Source organism: Mustelus asterias, chromosome 6, assembly GCF_964213995.1.
Source record: "Mustelus asterias chromosome 6, sMusAst1.hap1.1, whole genome shotgun sequence".
Classification (NCBI taxonomy): domain Eukaryota; kingdom Metazoa; phylum Chordata; class Chondrichthyes; order Carcharhiniformes; family Triakidae; genus Mustelus; species Mustelus asterias.
In genome coordinates, this window is record NC_135806.1 from 2,331,413 (window position 1) to 2,347,613 (window position 16,201).

A 16,201-nucleotide genomic window follows, 5' to 3' on the forward strand; every position below is an offset into this window, starting at 1 on the left:
GATACACAAGACATAATGAGGGACAGCTAAGGAATGCACCTTGATTTATTTATTTTTGTACATTTGCTTCAAACATTCCTCTATTATTCTTTAATTCAAATAATCTGCTAAATTTGAAAACTATTTTTGTCAATAATAAAGTATGTGAGCTGGTAACATTCAAATGTTTCCTCAGAACAAACCTGTTCAGTTTGCTACATTTTCATTGTATTTAAAGCAGGGAACGAGGGGAGATTTTGCAAGGTACTCTATTGTTTGCAAATCATCTTTTACTCTGTTCAGAATTTTATCAGCTGGTATTGTTACCCAAGTAATACTGTTCAAAAATGAGGAGGCTTGTCTCAATACTACCTGCAATAATCATGGGCCAGCTATAATGAGACTACAGGGCGGCACGGTAGCACAGTGGTTAGCACTGCTGCTTCACAGCTCCAGGGACCTGGGTTTGATTCCCGGCTTGGGTCACTATCTGTTTGGAGTTTGCACATTTCCCTCGTGTCTGTGTGGGTTTCCTCCGGGTGCTCCGGTTTCCTCCCACAGTCCAAAGATGTGCGGGTTAGGTTGATTGGCCAGGTTAAAAATGACCCCTTAGAATCCTGAGATGCGTAGGTTAGAGGGATTAGCGGGTAAATATGTGGGGGTAGGGCCTGGGTGGGATTGTGGTCGGTGCAGACTCGGTGGGCCGAATGGCCTCCTTCTGCACTGTAGGGTTTCAATGATTTCTATGATTACAAATTAAAACACTGAAAAGTGATTAGATATTTGTGAATGAGTTAATCAGGCAACAAAAAAAAAGGAATTTCATTAAAAATAATTTGCGGGAACTTTTGCAAGCTCCATAAAACCAGACTTCCCTTTTATTGTTACTAACTCTATTAGAAATGATGCCTGGAATTCTCTAGCCATTCACATCCCGCCGCCTCTGCCAGCGAGTATGCAGAATTTGGCACTCAGCCAAATCTCTGTTCACTGCAGTGGGATCAGAGAATCCCGCTGGCGTGAATGGCTGGAGAATCCTGCCCTATATTTTATATTTTACATGGACTTTAGCAAGGCCTTTGACAAGATACCCCATGGAAGGTTGTTGCATAAGGTTAAAGCTGACGGGATCCAGGGTGAGGTAGCTAAATGGATACAAAATTGGCTTGATGACAGAAACCAGAGGGTGGTTATAGAGGGTTGTTTTTCAAACTGGAGACCTGTGACCAGCGGTGTGCCTCAGGGATCAGTGCTGGGTCCACTGTTATTTGTCATTTATATTAATAATTTGGATGAGAATATAGGAGGCATGGTTAGTAAGTTTGCAGATGACACTAAAATTGGTGGCATAGTGGACAGTGAAGAAGGTTATCTCGGATTGCAACAGGATTTTGATCAATTGGACCAGTGGGCTGACGAATGGCAGATGGAGTTTAATTTAGATAAATGCGAGGTGATGCATTTTGGTAGATTGAACCAGGGCAGGACTTACTCAGTTAATGGTCGGGCGTTGGGGAGAGTTACAGAACAAAGAGATCTAGGGGTACATGTTCATAGCTCCTTGAAAGTGGAGTCACAGGTGGACAGAGTGGTGAAGAAGGCTTTCAGCATGCTTGGTTTTATTGGTCAGAACATTGAACACAGGAGTTGGGACGTCTTGTTGAAGTTGTACAAGACATAGGGTGACAGTTCTGGTCACCTTATTATAGAAAGGATATTATTAAACTAGAAAGAGTGCAGAAGAGATTTACTAGGATGCTACCGGGACTTGATGGTTTGAGTTACAAGGAGATGCTGGATAGACTGGGACATTGTTCTCTGGAGCGTAGGAGGCTGAGGGGTGATCTTACAGAGGTCTATAAAATAATGAGGGGAATAGATCATCTATAAGACCATAAGACATAGGAGCGGAAGTAAGGCCATTCGGCCCATCGAGTCCACTCCACCATTCAATCATGGTTGATTTCAACTCCATTTACCCGCTCTCTCCCCATAGCCCTTAATTCCTCGAGAAATCAAGAATTTATCAATTTCTGTCTTGAAGACGCTCAACGTCTCGGCCTCCACAGCCCTCTGTGGCAATGAATTCCACAGACCCACCACTCTCTGGCTGAAGAAATTTCTCCTCATCTCTGTTCTAAAGTGACTCCCTTTTATTCTAAGGCTGTGCCCCCGCGTCCTAGTCTCCCCTGTTAATGGAAACAACTTCCCTACGTCCATCCTATCTAAGCCGTTCATTATCTTGTAAGTTTCTATCAGATCTCCCCTCAACCTCCTAAACTCCAATGAATATAATCCCACGATCCTCAGACGTTCATCGTATGTCAGGCCTACCATTCCTGGGATCATCCGTGTGAATCTCCGCTGGACCCGCTCCAGTGCCAGTATGTCCTTCCTGAGGTGTGGGGCTAGATAGTCAATATCTTTTCCCAAAGGTAGGGGAGTCTAAAACTAGAGATCATAGGTTTAAGGTGAGAGGGGAGAGATACAAAAGGGTCCAGAAGGGCATTTGTTTCACACAGAGGGTGGTGAGTGTCTGGAACAAGCTGCCAGAGGTAGTAATAGAGGCGGGTACACTTTTTGTCTTTTGAAAAGCATTTGGACAGTTACATGGGTATGATGGGTATAGAGGGATATGGGCCAAATACAGGCAATTGGGACTAGCTTAGGGATTTAATAAAAAAGAGCGGCATGGACAAGTTGGGCCGAAGGGCCTGTTTCCATGCTGTAAATCTCTATGACTCTATGACTTTATATTTCTTTTGTTAGTGAGTATATAATGCACCTAAAACATTTTTGTCTGCACAGAATACTTAGGCATCAGGTTTCTATCACAGTGTTGTCACTCTTTAAGTAAGCCCAATTGTTGCAATTATAGAGTCATAGTCATTGAGGTTTACAGCTTGGAAAGAGGCCTTTTGGCCCAACTTGTCCATGCCGCCCTTTTTTTTTAAACCCCTAAGCCATTCCCAATTGCCCACATTTGGTCCATATCCTTCCATACCCATCTTACCCATGTAACTGTCTAAATGCTTTTTAAAAGGCAAAATTGTACCCACCTCTACTACTACCTCTGGCAGCTCGTTCCAGACACTCAACACCCTCTGTGAAAAAATTGCCCCTCTGGACCCTTTTGTATCTCTCCCCTCTCACCTTAAACCTATGCCCTCTAGTTTTAGACTCCCTACCTTTTAGATTTTGTTAAGTGTCCTTGTAGTCCCCATCATTACTGTTTGTTGCCTGAATTCTTCTTTTACACAAATTATCAAATCTTATGCAGCACTGCTTTCTGAGATACAGAATTCGATTTTTGCCTTTATCACCTAGCATCATGCATCACTGGAGCGACGAGCAGACAGAAAAAAAAAATGGGCAGCAAGGATCGCATGCCAGCTACAGACCTCCTGCCTGTTTCTTTAGTTAATTCCAATGGAAGGAATATCAAGCAAGTTCTATTACCTGCACGTGATGGTCCATGTCGGAATTTACTTCGTCCTCCTTCCAAGTGACAGCTGACACTTGGACATAGAAAGAGAAAATGTTACCCTATGCAGTCAATTTATTTGCAGGTTGAAAAGGTGGCAGGCTGCAAAAGCAGAGCAAGCTCTCAGTGTGGAAATACTGCTGGAGCCGAGGCAACAGAGTCGTTTCTTTATGTCACTTATGATTCCAGAAGGAATGCTGCAAACTGTGTTCGTCAAGATGGAAAAGGAAACCATTCAAGGGCATAAAAACATTAACTGCTAAGTCAGAAAAATGTGTAGTTCAACATCACAGGGCGACATAAACTGCAATTTATCATGCTGCAACTCACTGCAAAATTGTTCAAAATGCTGCTTTAAATGTTTAAGACAATAGTAACAGACACAGAGTTCTCAGCCTGCATCTACTGGGATCAAACTATAATCTTTCTTTATTACATCTAATATTTCCAGCACCTTCACTATTTTGTTTTTTATGTCACTGATGTCAATTTTGATTCAGATCTGACTCCAGACCTCATTACAGCCTTGGTTCAAAGTCGGACACAGGAACGGAGTTCCACAGGGAAGGTAAAAAAATCAGAGTATTCCACACACATTCCTTCATCACACCAATAAATGCCCTTTTAAGTCAGCAAATATTTCTGCTACACATTTTTCAACATTCTCCAAGATATTTGGCATACAATGGCAATTAGATAGCAAGTTACAATTGTTTTCAGGATATGTATTTGCTAAATATCTCAATATCCCCTTCAAATCCATTCCAATGTAATCTTCTGTGCTTTCAATTTCATTCCAAATGTATGGATAATTCTAATGGTGTCTGGTACGAAAGAGTGAGGAGGAAGAACAGTGAAGTGGGTGCGTTGCAATACATTAGGTATGTGTCAATGTGGGGACTTGGACACAAAAGTCAGGACACAAACTGAAGCAGCTGTGGAACTGGCTGCTGTTGTGGTCACACAAAGAGCATGGTGGCTTCTTCTACAGAAGGTGTCTGGTAGTGCCAATCATTGCTCATGCATGCTCGTCATTGGTGTTGGAAGCCAAGGTCTGGCTGGAATTCTTAATCAATTACTCAATCAGGAACAACAGTGATGTTCATTGCATCAATATGCCAAAGGAACAGTTGTCAAAATTACCCATGTTCCTCACAAATGATAGGAGATTTATTTGCTGAGTATTAAACCGTCTGTTTGCTATCAATGTGCAATGCAAAGGGATGCCAATTAGTAATTTTAAAGCGGATGACCTTTTCCTCAAGTCAATATTTTCTAATAATATTCTGCAATTAATATTTTTAATGTCTCTTTGTTCTTTCAAAGTTTGCCAACAGAATGAATAGCTCCTGAAAACCAGAAGTCAACTCAATCAAAAATTCTAAATGGGGGCAAGGCCAATTTTGATGCTATCAGGCAGGAACTTTCAAAAGTTAATTGGGGGAGTCTGTGGGAAGGCAAAGGGGCGTCTGGTAAGTGAGAGGCTTTCAAAAGTGTGTTAACCAGGGTTCAGGGTAAGCACATTCCTTAGAGTGAAAGGCAAGGCTGGCAGAAGTAGGGAACCCTGGATGACTTGGGATATCGAGGCCCTGGTCGAGAAGTAGGAGACACATGACATGCATAGGCAGCTGGGATCAAGTGAATCCCTTGAAGTGTATACGGGGTATAGGAATAGGTTCAAGAGAGAAATCAGGAGGGCAAAAAGGGGAAACGAGATTGTTTTGACAGATAAGGCAAAGGAGAATCCGAAGAGCTTCTACAAATACATAAAGGGCAAAAACGTAAAAGGGAGAGAGTAGGGTCTCTTAAGGATCAACAAGGTCATCTATGTGCAGATCCACAAGAGATGGGCGAGATCCTAAATGAATATTTCTCATCAGTATTTACTGTTGAGAAAAGCATGGATGTTAGGGAACTTGGGGAAATAAATAGTGATGTCTTGAGGAATGTACATATTATAGAGAAAGAGGTGCTGGAAGTCTTAAAGCGCATCAAGGTAGATAAATTCCCGGGACCTGAAGAAGTGTATCCCACGACATTGTGGGAGGCTAGGGAGGAAATTTCGGGTCCCCTAGCCGAGATATTTGAATCATTGATAGTCACGGGTGAGGTGTCTGAAGATTGGAGGATGGCAAATGTTCTGCCTTTGTTTAAAAAGGGCTGCAGGGAAAAGCCTGAGAACTACAGGCCAGTGAGCTTCACATCTGTGGCGGGTAAATTGTTGGAAGGTATTTTGAGAGATAGGATCTTCAGGCACTGGTTAGGGACAGTCAGCATGGCTTTGTGAGCGGAAAATCATGTCTCAGAAATTTGATTGAGTTTTTTGAAGGGGTAACCAAGAAGGGCAGTGCAGTTGATGTTGTCTACATGGACTTTAGCAAGGCCTTTGACAAGTTTCCGCATGGTAGGTTGTTGCATCAGGTTAAATCTCACGGGATCCAGGGTGAGGTATCTAAATGGATACAAAATTGGCTTCTTGACAGAGCCAGAGGGTGGTTGTAGAGGGTTGTTTTTCAAACTGGAGGCCTGTGACCAGCGGTGTGCCTCAGGGATCAGTGCTGGGTCCACTGTTATTTGTCATTTATATTAATGATTTGGATGAGAATATAGGAGGCATGGTTAGTAAGTTTGCAAATGACACCAAGATTGGTGGTGTAGTGGATAGTGAAGAAAGTTATCTCCGATTGCAAAAGGATCTTGATCAATTGGGCTAGTGGAATGGCAGATGGAGTTTAATTTAGATAAATGCAAGGTGATGCATTTTGGTAGATTGAACCAGGGCAGGACTTACTCAGTTAATGGTAGGGCGTTGGGGAGAGTTACAGAACAAAGAGATCATGGGGTACATGTTCATAGCTCCTTGAAAGTGGAGTCACAGGTGGACAGAGTGGTGAAGAAGGCATTCAGCATGTTGGTTTCATTGGTCAGAACATTGAATACAGGAGTTGGGACGTCTTATTAAAGTTGTACAAGACATTGTTAAGGCCATACTTGGAGTACTGTGTACAGTTCTGGTCACCCTATTATAGAAAGGATATTATTAAACTAGAAAGAGTGCAGAAAAGATTTACTAGGATGCTACTGGGACTTGATGGCTTGAGTTCTAAGGAGAGGCTGGATAGACTGGGACTTTTTTCTCTGGAGCATGGAAGGCTGAGGGGTGATCTTATAGAGCTCTATAAAATAATGAGGGGCATAGATCAGCTAGATAGTCAATACCTTTTCCCAAAGATAGGGAAGTCTAAAACTAGAGGGCATAGGTTTAAGGTGAGAGGGGAGAGATACAAAAGTGTCCAGAGGGGCAATTTCTTCATGCAAAGGGTGGTGAGTGTCTGGAACAAGCTCCCAGAGGTAGTAGTAGAGGCTGGTACAATTTTGGTCTTTTAAAAAGCATTTAGACAGTTACATGGGTAAGATGGGTATAGAGGGATATGGGCCAAATGTGGACAATTGGGATTAGTTTAGGTGCTTAAAAAAAAAAGGGTGGCATGGACAAGTTGGGCTGAAGGGCCTGTTTCCATGCTGTAAACCTCTATGACTATAATCAGTTTCAGAAATGTCATTTATTCAAAATATTACGTCTCTACTAAGTTTCAAATACATTCAGGGAAAGGAAGCGTAGGAATACTTGGCCATCTGACTATAAATTTACTTTAAAACAAATAGATGAGTAATTTCCCTCTCTGAAAAATTCCAAAGCTACTCATTGTCTGATCACAAACAAAAAAAGTCTAAAGTATGATCTTCCAAGTTCATCTTAACATTTCCTCTCATCTATTTGACGGAGGGGGACCGGTGGATGTGGTGTTTTTGGATTTCCAAAAGGCGTTTGATAAGGTGCCTCACAAAAGGTTGCTGAAGAAGATTGGGTCACACGGAGTTGGGGGTAGGGTGTTAGTGTGGATTGGGGATTGGCTATCCGACAGGAAGCAGAGAGTCGGAATAAATGGGTGCTTTTCTGGTTGGCAGATGGTAACTAGTGGCGTGCCGCAGGGATCGGTACTGGGGTCTCAACTATTTACCATTTATATAGACGATCTGGAGGAGGGGACTGAGTGTAGGGTAACAAAGTTTGCAGACGACACAAAGATAAGTGGAAAAGTGAATCGTGTGGAGGGCGTAGAAGGTCTGCAGAGAGATTTGGACAGGCTGAGTGAGTGGGCGAGGATCTGGCAGATGGAGTATAACGTTAACAAATGCGAGGTTATTCACTTTGGAAGAAATAATAGCAAATTGGATTATTATCTAAATGGAAATAAATTACAGCATGCTGCCGTGCAAAGGGAGCTGGGGGTCCTTGTGCATGAGACGCAAAAACCCAGTCTGCAGGTGCAACAGGTGATCAAGGCGGCAAATGGGATGTTGGCCTATATCGCAAAGGGGATAGAATATAAAAGCAGAGATGTCTTGCTGCATCTGGTGTTTGAGGAGTGTGAGTGAGGTGCGACGGCAAAGTCTCTCAGTGTAGTCTGTGTTATAGGTTGACCTGAGTGGGTTCGTGATCCATAGTCCTTTCAGTATCTTGTCTGCTTTCTTGCATGTTTGTAGAAACTTGATGTCTGTGTCAATATGCGCGATCTTCTTGGAGATCCTCTCCACTTGGAGCCGGCAGTTTGCGGTGTCGATGGTAGTCATGATGTGGAGATGCCGGTGTTGGGGAGATGCCACCGGCGTTGCCAGCGTCCAACGCCGGCATCTCCACATCATTGCTGCATCTGTACAGGGCATTGGTGAGGCCGCAGCTGGTATACTGTGTGCAGTATTGGTCCCCTTATTTGCGGAAGGATATATTGGCCTTGGAGGGAGTGCAGAGAAGGTTCACCAGGTTGATACCAGAGATGAGGGGTGTTGATTATGAGGAGAGACTGAGCAGTTTGGGTTTGTACTCGTTGGAATTTAGAAGGCTGAGGGGGATCTTATAGAGACTTATAAGATAATGAAGGGGCTGGATAGGGTAGAGGTGGAGAGATTCTTTCCACTTAGAAAGGAAGCTAGAACTAGAGGGCACAGCCTCAAAATAAAGGGGGGGTCAGTTTAGGACAGAGTTGAGGAGGAACTTCTTCTCTCAGAGGGTGGTGAATCTCTGGAATTCTCGGCCCACTGAAGTGGTGGAGGCTACCTTGCTGAATATGTTTAAATCACGGATAGATGGATTCCTGATCGGTAAGGGAATTAGGGGTTATAGGGATCAGGCGGGTAAGTGGAACTGATCCACTTCAGATCAGCCATGATCTTATTGAATGGCGGGGCAGGCTCGAGGGGCTAGATGGCCTACTCTTGCTCCTATTTCTTATGTTCTTATTTGGGAACTTGTCAAGACAGTCTCCAATTATGAATTAGAAATAGTTCAGAGAATAGCACTGTGTAATACAGAAGATAAAATACATTAAAAAAAGACTGTTGAAGGCTGAAACTTTAATTTCTTACTCTTATCTTCCAACTCCTTGGAATAGTGCGACACGAACGGAAAAAATAAGAAGGCCTAGTGTATAGCAATGACACGGGAGAAAGGTCTAAAGTTGTTTAACTCAATGTTGAGTCCTGAGGGCTGTAATGTGTCGAACTGGAAGATGAGATGCTGTAATGTGTCTATTTGGACGATGAGATGCTGCTTCTCCAGTTTGCATTGGGCTTCACTGGAGCAATGCTGCAGGCCAAGGACTGATATGTGGGCATGAGAGCAAGATGCTGAGTTGAAATGGCAAGCGACAAGAAGGTTGGAGTCATGCTTGTGAACTGAGCGAAGGTGTTCCACAAAGCGGTCACTCAGTCTGTGTTTAATCTCCCCAATGTAGTGCACACCGCGTTGGGAGCAGTAAACACAGAGTAGATCTTTCCTTTAGTTCTAATCGTTTTCCTAGTATCCTTTCCCTAATGATCATTTTAAATTCCTCCCAGCCTTTTACCTCTTGATTTTCAGGTTTTCTTTTGTGACTTCTGCAGTGAAGACTGATGCAAAATATCTGTTCAATGCTTCCACCATTTCCTTGCTTCAAGTTATTAATTCTTCAATTTTACCCTCTTAAGGACCAATGCTACTTTACTCTTTTCCTTTTTAAATTCTTACAGAAACTGTTATGTTTTCTTATATTCCTAGCTAGCTTTCCCTCATCTCTCCCTCTGAATTAATTATATAGACATTCTTTGCCAATTTCTAAAATGTGTCCAATCAAATTTGATCTACCACTAATCTTTGCAATGTTTGGCACTATCTTCCTTAGTTATACATAGTGCATCCTTTTCCTAGAGTTCTTCTTTCTCAGTGGAATACATTTTTGCTGAGAGTTATTTTTGAATGAAGAAATCATTCCAGTTAATTTTTCAATTTTAAATTGCTGGATTTCCTTAAATATCTGCCACTGTTTCTTTTCACCTATTTCCCCAGTTCACTTTGCCCTCATACTTCTGTAAATGGCCTTTATTTAAGTTTAAGACACTATTCTTAGACCCACATTTCTCACCTTCAAGCTGAATGCAAAATTCAATCATGGTTATACCTGGATACCTCGAGGCTCCTTTACCATAAGTCATTAATTGAATCTGTTTCATTGTACACTACCAAGTCCAAAATAGCCACAAAGTGGTGCCAAAAAACAATTAACTCATCCTCCAGCCAACCTTTGTCAATCGGATTTGTCCAATGTGTGTGTGGAGTAAAACCTCACATGATTGTTGCCATATCTTTTTTTCTAGCCACCATTATTTCCTCCTGCATGCTTCTCCATAGTAACTGCCCTACGAACTGATATTTCTTATCTCTACCCAAATTGATTCTACATCTTGATCTTTAGAACCAAGGCCATCTCTCACTATTGTATTATCATCCTTAATTGACAGAGCTACCCTACCACCTTGTCCTTCTGAAAAATCATTTACCTTTGAATATTCAGATCCCAGCCTTGGTCACCCTGCAGCCACGCCTCTGTGAAGCTATCAGATCACACATATTAATTTTTATTTGAGCTGACAATTCATCTGTTTTGTTACAAGTGCTATGGGTATTCAGATATTGACCCTTTAGTTCAGTCTTTTCTCTCCGTTCAAAGTGAAAGATATTGTATTCTAATATCTGCTTTTACTTATTAAATATCTTGATCTGATAACCTGTAGTGCACTTTCGGATTGCCTCCTACAAATGGTGCTGAACAGTCAATCATATTTCTATAACCTATTAAAGGATAGCAACTTAAAATGAGCACAAACACAGGTAAAATATACACCCAACAAGATGCCAATCACTAACTATTTTGCATCACAGATTGGAGTTTGTTTTTAAGTATGAATTGCACCTTTCCATTGATAAATTGTTATTTGCTTTTCAAGTGTCTAAGCTTCAACATTTTTGAATGAAGAAATCATTCCAGTTAATTTTTCAATTTTATATTGCTGGATTTTTTATACATTAAAATGAAATATCTGAGGGCTAAAAAATCACTTTTAAAAACACTCCTGTCTGAATCGCAGCAATGTGCAAAATAAAGCTCCTTTTAATTTTGTCCAACAGTGTCTCACACAATTCCCCACCTGCATAAGAGCACTCTCTAGTGTATTAGTGTGACATCAGTCCCATGTTAGGAATTCTTGCGGCTTGTCTGAGTAACACAGCCAATTCAGTTTCAATCTAGAGTCAGGGGAACCAGCTTCTTGGTTCTGTAGCATTTCTTTTTTTTTTATCTCTGAAGCCAGGAGGATCTGGATAAGAGAGCATTCTGATTTTGCTGAAGTATATAGTCCAGGTTATCTGTAAAATAGGATTCCCAGGGTAGCAAGTTGCACTTGAATTCCAAAAAATGTGAGTAATGAACCCCTAAAGCAATTCTGTAGGCTCTGCGAGCATTGAGGTCATACCAGCAAGATTAAAATGGTGGCACTGCTTGGTGGATAACTTGTAGCCATGTACTTAACAAACCATGACCTTATTACTTCAGGCCACTGCAGGTACACGCTAATGCCCCTCAGGCCAGACAGATATCCTGGATTCATGCTGAAGCTGGTTTTGTTACACAGAAAACATCACGTATTTTGCTCTTTTGTGGAGTTTTGCTTATGAAGATGTACCATTGCAAAGATTTGCCATCCTTTTATGTTATCTGAACACCTGAAATGACATTTGAACCAATGCACTAGAAACACAGCTGGCATTGGTGTTAATTTCTCAACTCAAGAGTCGAGCAACAATTCAACAATAAACAGAATCTCCAAGTCAGATTATCCTTCTTCTGGACAGTGGGAAGAACTCAAATTTAAATGGAGAGTTAAAAAAAAAGATTAGATTATTAGGATTGCATTGTGAAGCACTAAACTCATCTTCCCAAAATGGATAAAGTCATTTAGAAATCTTTCATATGGCAAATTGGTAACATTTGCATAACATGTTCATTAATCATACAAAGTTTCTTTCCCCCTGACTGTTATTATTGAGCACTAAAACTTTTCATAGTGACTGATAACATGCCTGTGCAAAACTGACAGCAACATTTAAAGACTTCCTCTACTCACTAAGCCACATCATATGCTTTACACTGGCCTAATTAAACCCCTTGACAAACTTAACGATTCTGAAATTTTTAACCTTGTAACTGGAAGTTGCTGCCTACCTTCGTGTAATACAAAAATAATAGTAAGTCGTTGGATACCCACTAATTTCTAACAAGCGTGAGTTCATGGTCCTTCTCGAGTATGTGATGGCTTGATATCCAGTAAGCAGTGCAGGGGAGAACAGGATAAATCAAGTTTAATAACTCTGCTCCTAATTGTTCCCCCAATGCTCAACTCTAATTACTCAGAGAACTCTCTCGACTGTCACCTGATATTAAGTTGTTGGAAGCTGAGCGTGGAACAGTGAGATAATCAATAAACATTTAGTGGGCAAAGGGATGAAGATCCTGCTTTACAGTGGGAAACTGCAGCACCCAAAGCCCTTCTGCTCATGATAAAGCCTGTGGGATAGCCAGAGTGATTGCAAAGCAATAATCCTAGGCACTGTTTTAAGGTTCTGAGACCTTCAGGCAATTGTAAGTTAGAAAGGAAAAGGTGAACACGGTCATCCTAATTACAGCCCACTTTCACACATTTCACACATTAGCAAAGACAGGCCAATTAGGTGGAGAAAAAGATAAGGAAAGTTTTATTTGTATACTAATTAAACCCTGATGAAATTAAACTAAAAATGTACTGCCTGGTAATTGTGTGTCTGAGAGAGGTCAATATAGCTACACTTATCTGAACTGCACACAGTATTGGAATATCACAGCTTAATCCAAGAGAACACAATTGCTGCACCAAGAATCATAAGAAAATTATATAAGCTAATTATGTAAGTTGAGGGTGTTACAATTTTGCCTTATTTACAGTATTACAACCACAGCAGAGAATGCTTTCCATCATAACAGGCCCAATTAGAAAAAGATAAGGAAAATTTTGTTCATAAATAGATATGTAAAATTCCACATAATATTCACATAATTTAATGTTAACTTTGAAAACTGTGATCATCTGAACCATAATTTCAGTAATGTTTCAAAGCATTTCTTCCATGCAAAGACAGACTAATGTTAATCATGTTTCTGTAGATTTATCAAAACGCACATAGGTCTGTCTAAATAGGTGGCTTATCTACTTTTAAATCAGGCTGAACATTAGTGAGTTCAGGTTTGTTTTGCTTTCAACCTTATTACATCAGTTTCCAAACTGACATAAGTAGCCCTAAGGCACATTAGAGACTGTAACTTCCTACACGTATGACTTGATTACAGAAGTATAGCATTAAGTAATGAGACAGGGTGAGAGTTACAATTTTGACAAAGTGTATTTCAACCAACATAGGAAGTTTAGATTCAGAAGACTGGATTACACAGGATTCTATCACATTGTTCTTCTTGGTAGTACAACATTATTTTCTGCAGTAAATGTTCTTCCATCTCCAGTACCCGGGTTGGAATCCTGTTCACAATAGCAAAATAAGATTTCTTTTGCCTCTATTCCAAAGTGAATAAAGTTTTGTGCAGTCTCAACCCAGCTTCTGATGTGGGGCAAGAATGTTATAGGGCATCGCAGTGGTTAGCATTGCTGCCTCACAATGCCACGGACCTGGGTTCAACTCCGGCCTTGGGTGACTATCTGTGTGGAGTTTGCACATTCTACCCATGTCTGCATGGGTTTCCTCCTGGTGTTCCAGTTTCCTCCCACATTGCAAAGATGTGCAGGTTAGGTTGATTGGCCATGATAATTTGCCATTTAGTGTCAGGCAGATTAGCAGGGTAAATATGTGGGGTTATGGGGTGGAATTGTTGTTGATGCAGGCTTGATGGGCTTATTGGCTATGATTCTATGCCATACTGTAGTAAAATTAATGCATTTCTCCTGGTTTGGCTAATGCTAAGTTGGAGGGTGTGCTTCTTGTTTGTGTTTATTCCTTTTGGGCGCACAGTGGTTAGCACTACTGCCTCTCAGCGCCAGGGACTCGGATTCGATTCTCAGCTTGGGTGACTGTCTGTGCGGTGTCTGCGTGGGTTTCCTCCGGGTGCTCCGGTTTCCTCCCACAGTCCAAAGATGTACAGGTTAGGTGGATCGACCATGCTAAATTGCCCCTTAGTGGCAGGGGGACTAGCTAGGGTAAATGCATGGGGTTATGCAAATAGGGCCTGGGTGGGATTGTGGTCGGTGCAGACTCGATGGGCCAAATGGCCTCCTTTTGCATGATAGGATTGTGTGTGTGCAGAAACTAGCATGCTAACTCCTGCTGCTTTCATAATCCATTTTTACTGTTAGTTTAATATCTCTTGTGCACCAACCAGATTTCAACAAGAACAATATAAATGTGCTGCTAGCAAGGCAGCGCAATAAGTTTTCTTGCGTCAGTGATGCTGTACACTAGCTGCAGTTCATAATTAATTGGTGCAAAGTTTCATGAGAAATGTAAATGCTTGTGTTGCAAACTGCTGGCTTTAACAATTATTAGTCTATTGGAAAAGAGATAGATAATTCTGGGTACGTTTCATACATTTGAAAATACTGATCAATAGCTGTTGTGCAAAGAGTTGTAGGATCATGAGGAGCTATTTTTCCTGGAGTTCCCGCTAGGATATGCTGGCTTCACAATGCACACAATTTGGGCCAAATCAGTGTTAAAAAATGTCAATGTGTAAATTACATCCAGCGCAAATTGAGTTTCTATGATCTTTTGCCCTAGTTTTAAAAATATGCTGGAAAACAGCCCTGCCCACAAAGCTGGCCCTGCCCACGGCTGAATTAATCACGTTGGCAAATTTCCACTAATTATGCCCCTTTGCAAGCCAACAAAGAGGCTCTTAAAATCGAGCATTTATTTTCTTTTCGGCACACAGGCACCTTTTAAAAACTTTTCAAAGTAAAAAAAATATTTGATATGCTAACAAACTGATGAACGCACAGTAACAAAGTTAGTAAATGATTAAATTTTAAAAAGCTACGGTTACTTTCAGCTATTTAAAATCAGGTTATTCACAGGTGAATGAGTAGACATGCTAATTAAAAATTCTCATTTTTGCCTTGGAGCAGAAACTTGAGCAAAGATTTTCAATCGGAGAAAGTAGTGCAATTTTGAGCGATCAGATTTCTGATCATGCCCAAAGCAGAAACTCTACCACATTAGGTGTAAATAGCCTTTTATGCATTTCCCCAGGGCTGCCGATATTCTGCAAGATTTACAAGAGATCAAGAGAACCCTGCAAAGATGCTATCTTCAGACATCTTGCACATCAACTTGTTGCGAATTCTGAGCATTCGAATGGTAAGCGATAAAAATTAAGTGCCTGCACTTTCAAAATACAACTGTTAATTCAGATTCTTTTCCTGGACTGTCACTCAGAATTATCTAAAGTATAACAAGCCTTGTAAACTAGTAGAAGTGTTCTGATTCAGTACTACATGCATTTCAGAACATTGAAATTATCCCTGGCAGTGTCTCGGGTTTTATTATACTGTTTTGGGTTAAATAAATTTATTTTCTAGCGATTAAAGTGATTGACAAAGCCTATGGGTGCATGCCTCAGCATTATTGGCTAAATGCAATGAATGATATGCCACTGAATCAGACAGACAAGGAACATCTTGCTGAGTTAATCAATATTAGGCAGGCAGTAGCTGGGCACCACAGCTGGCCTTCTAGTCCCAGGGTAGAGAGAGAAATCAGACAAGGTTTCTTTTGTTCACCATCCAGCAGCCCCGCCTGGAAAATGCAGGTTTGCAACTGCCAATTGAGGACAAATTTGAGCTTAAATGTGCCATCAATTGCTGAATGGACGCCTGATAATCACTGTCTGAGTGCACATATTAACAACAGACACTTTGCTGAAAGAGTGGAAGATGCAGCTTCACAAAATCATAGCAGAGTGTGAGTCAACATCCTCTGGAAAGGAGTGGGGGGGGGGGGGGGGGGGGGTGGAGGGCAAGGAGGGGGAAGTGCGTGCGATGAGGGGTATGTGTGAGGTGTGAGAGGCCAGGTGTGCGGGGGGGGGAATTGTGCAGGAGAATAGTGGGGCTGAAGAAGAGGGAGAAAAGTGTGATGGTAGGGAAAGAGAAGAGGCTTAAATGGAAAGAAGGTGAGGATAGATGGTTAATGGAGAGCGAGAGGAGACGAAAGATGAGAGGGGAGAGGGGTAGAGGAGGGAATTTGTAAAAACACATTTTACATTTCTCTAAAGTTATGCTCCTGAAATATCGACATTATTCAGTAACATGTAGATTAGAGTTTGTAAA

At 41.3% G+C, this 16,201-nt stretch overlaps 1 protein-coding gene across 2 annotated transcripts in view; it reads right to left on the minus strand.

The window, feature by feature from the left end:
• Positions 1 to 16,201, minus strand: part of ccdc171 (coiled-coil domain containing 171) — a 233,144-nt gene that overhangs the window by 74,740 nt on the left and 142,203 nt on the right. The window lies entirely within an intron of this gene.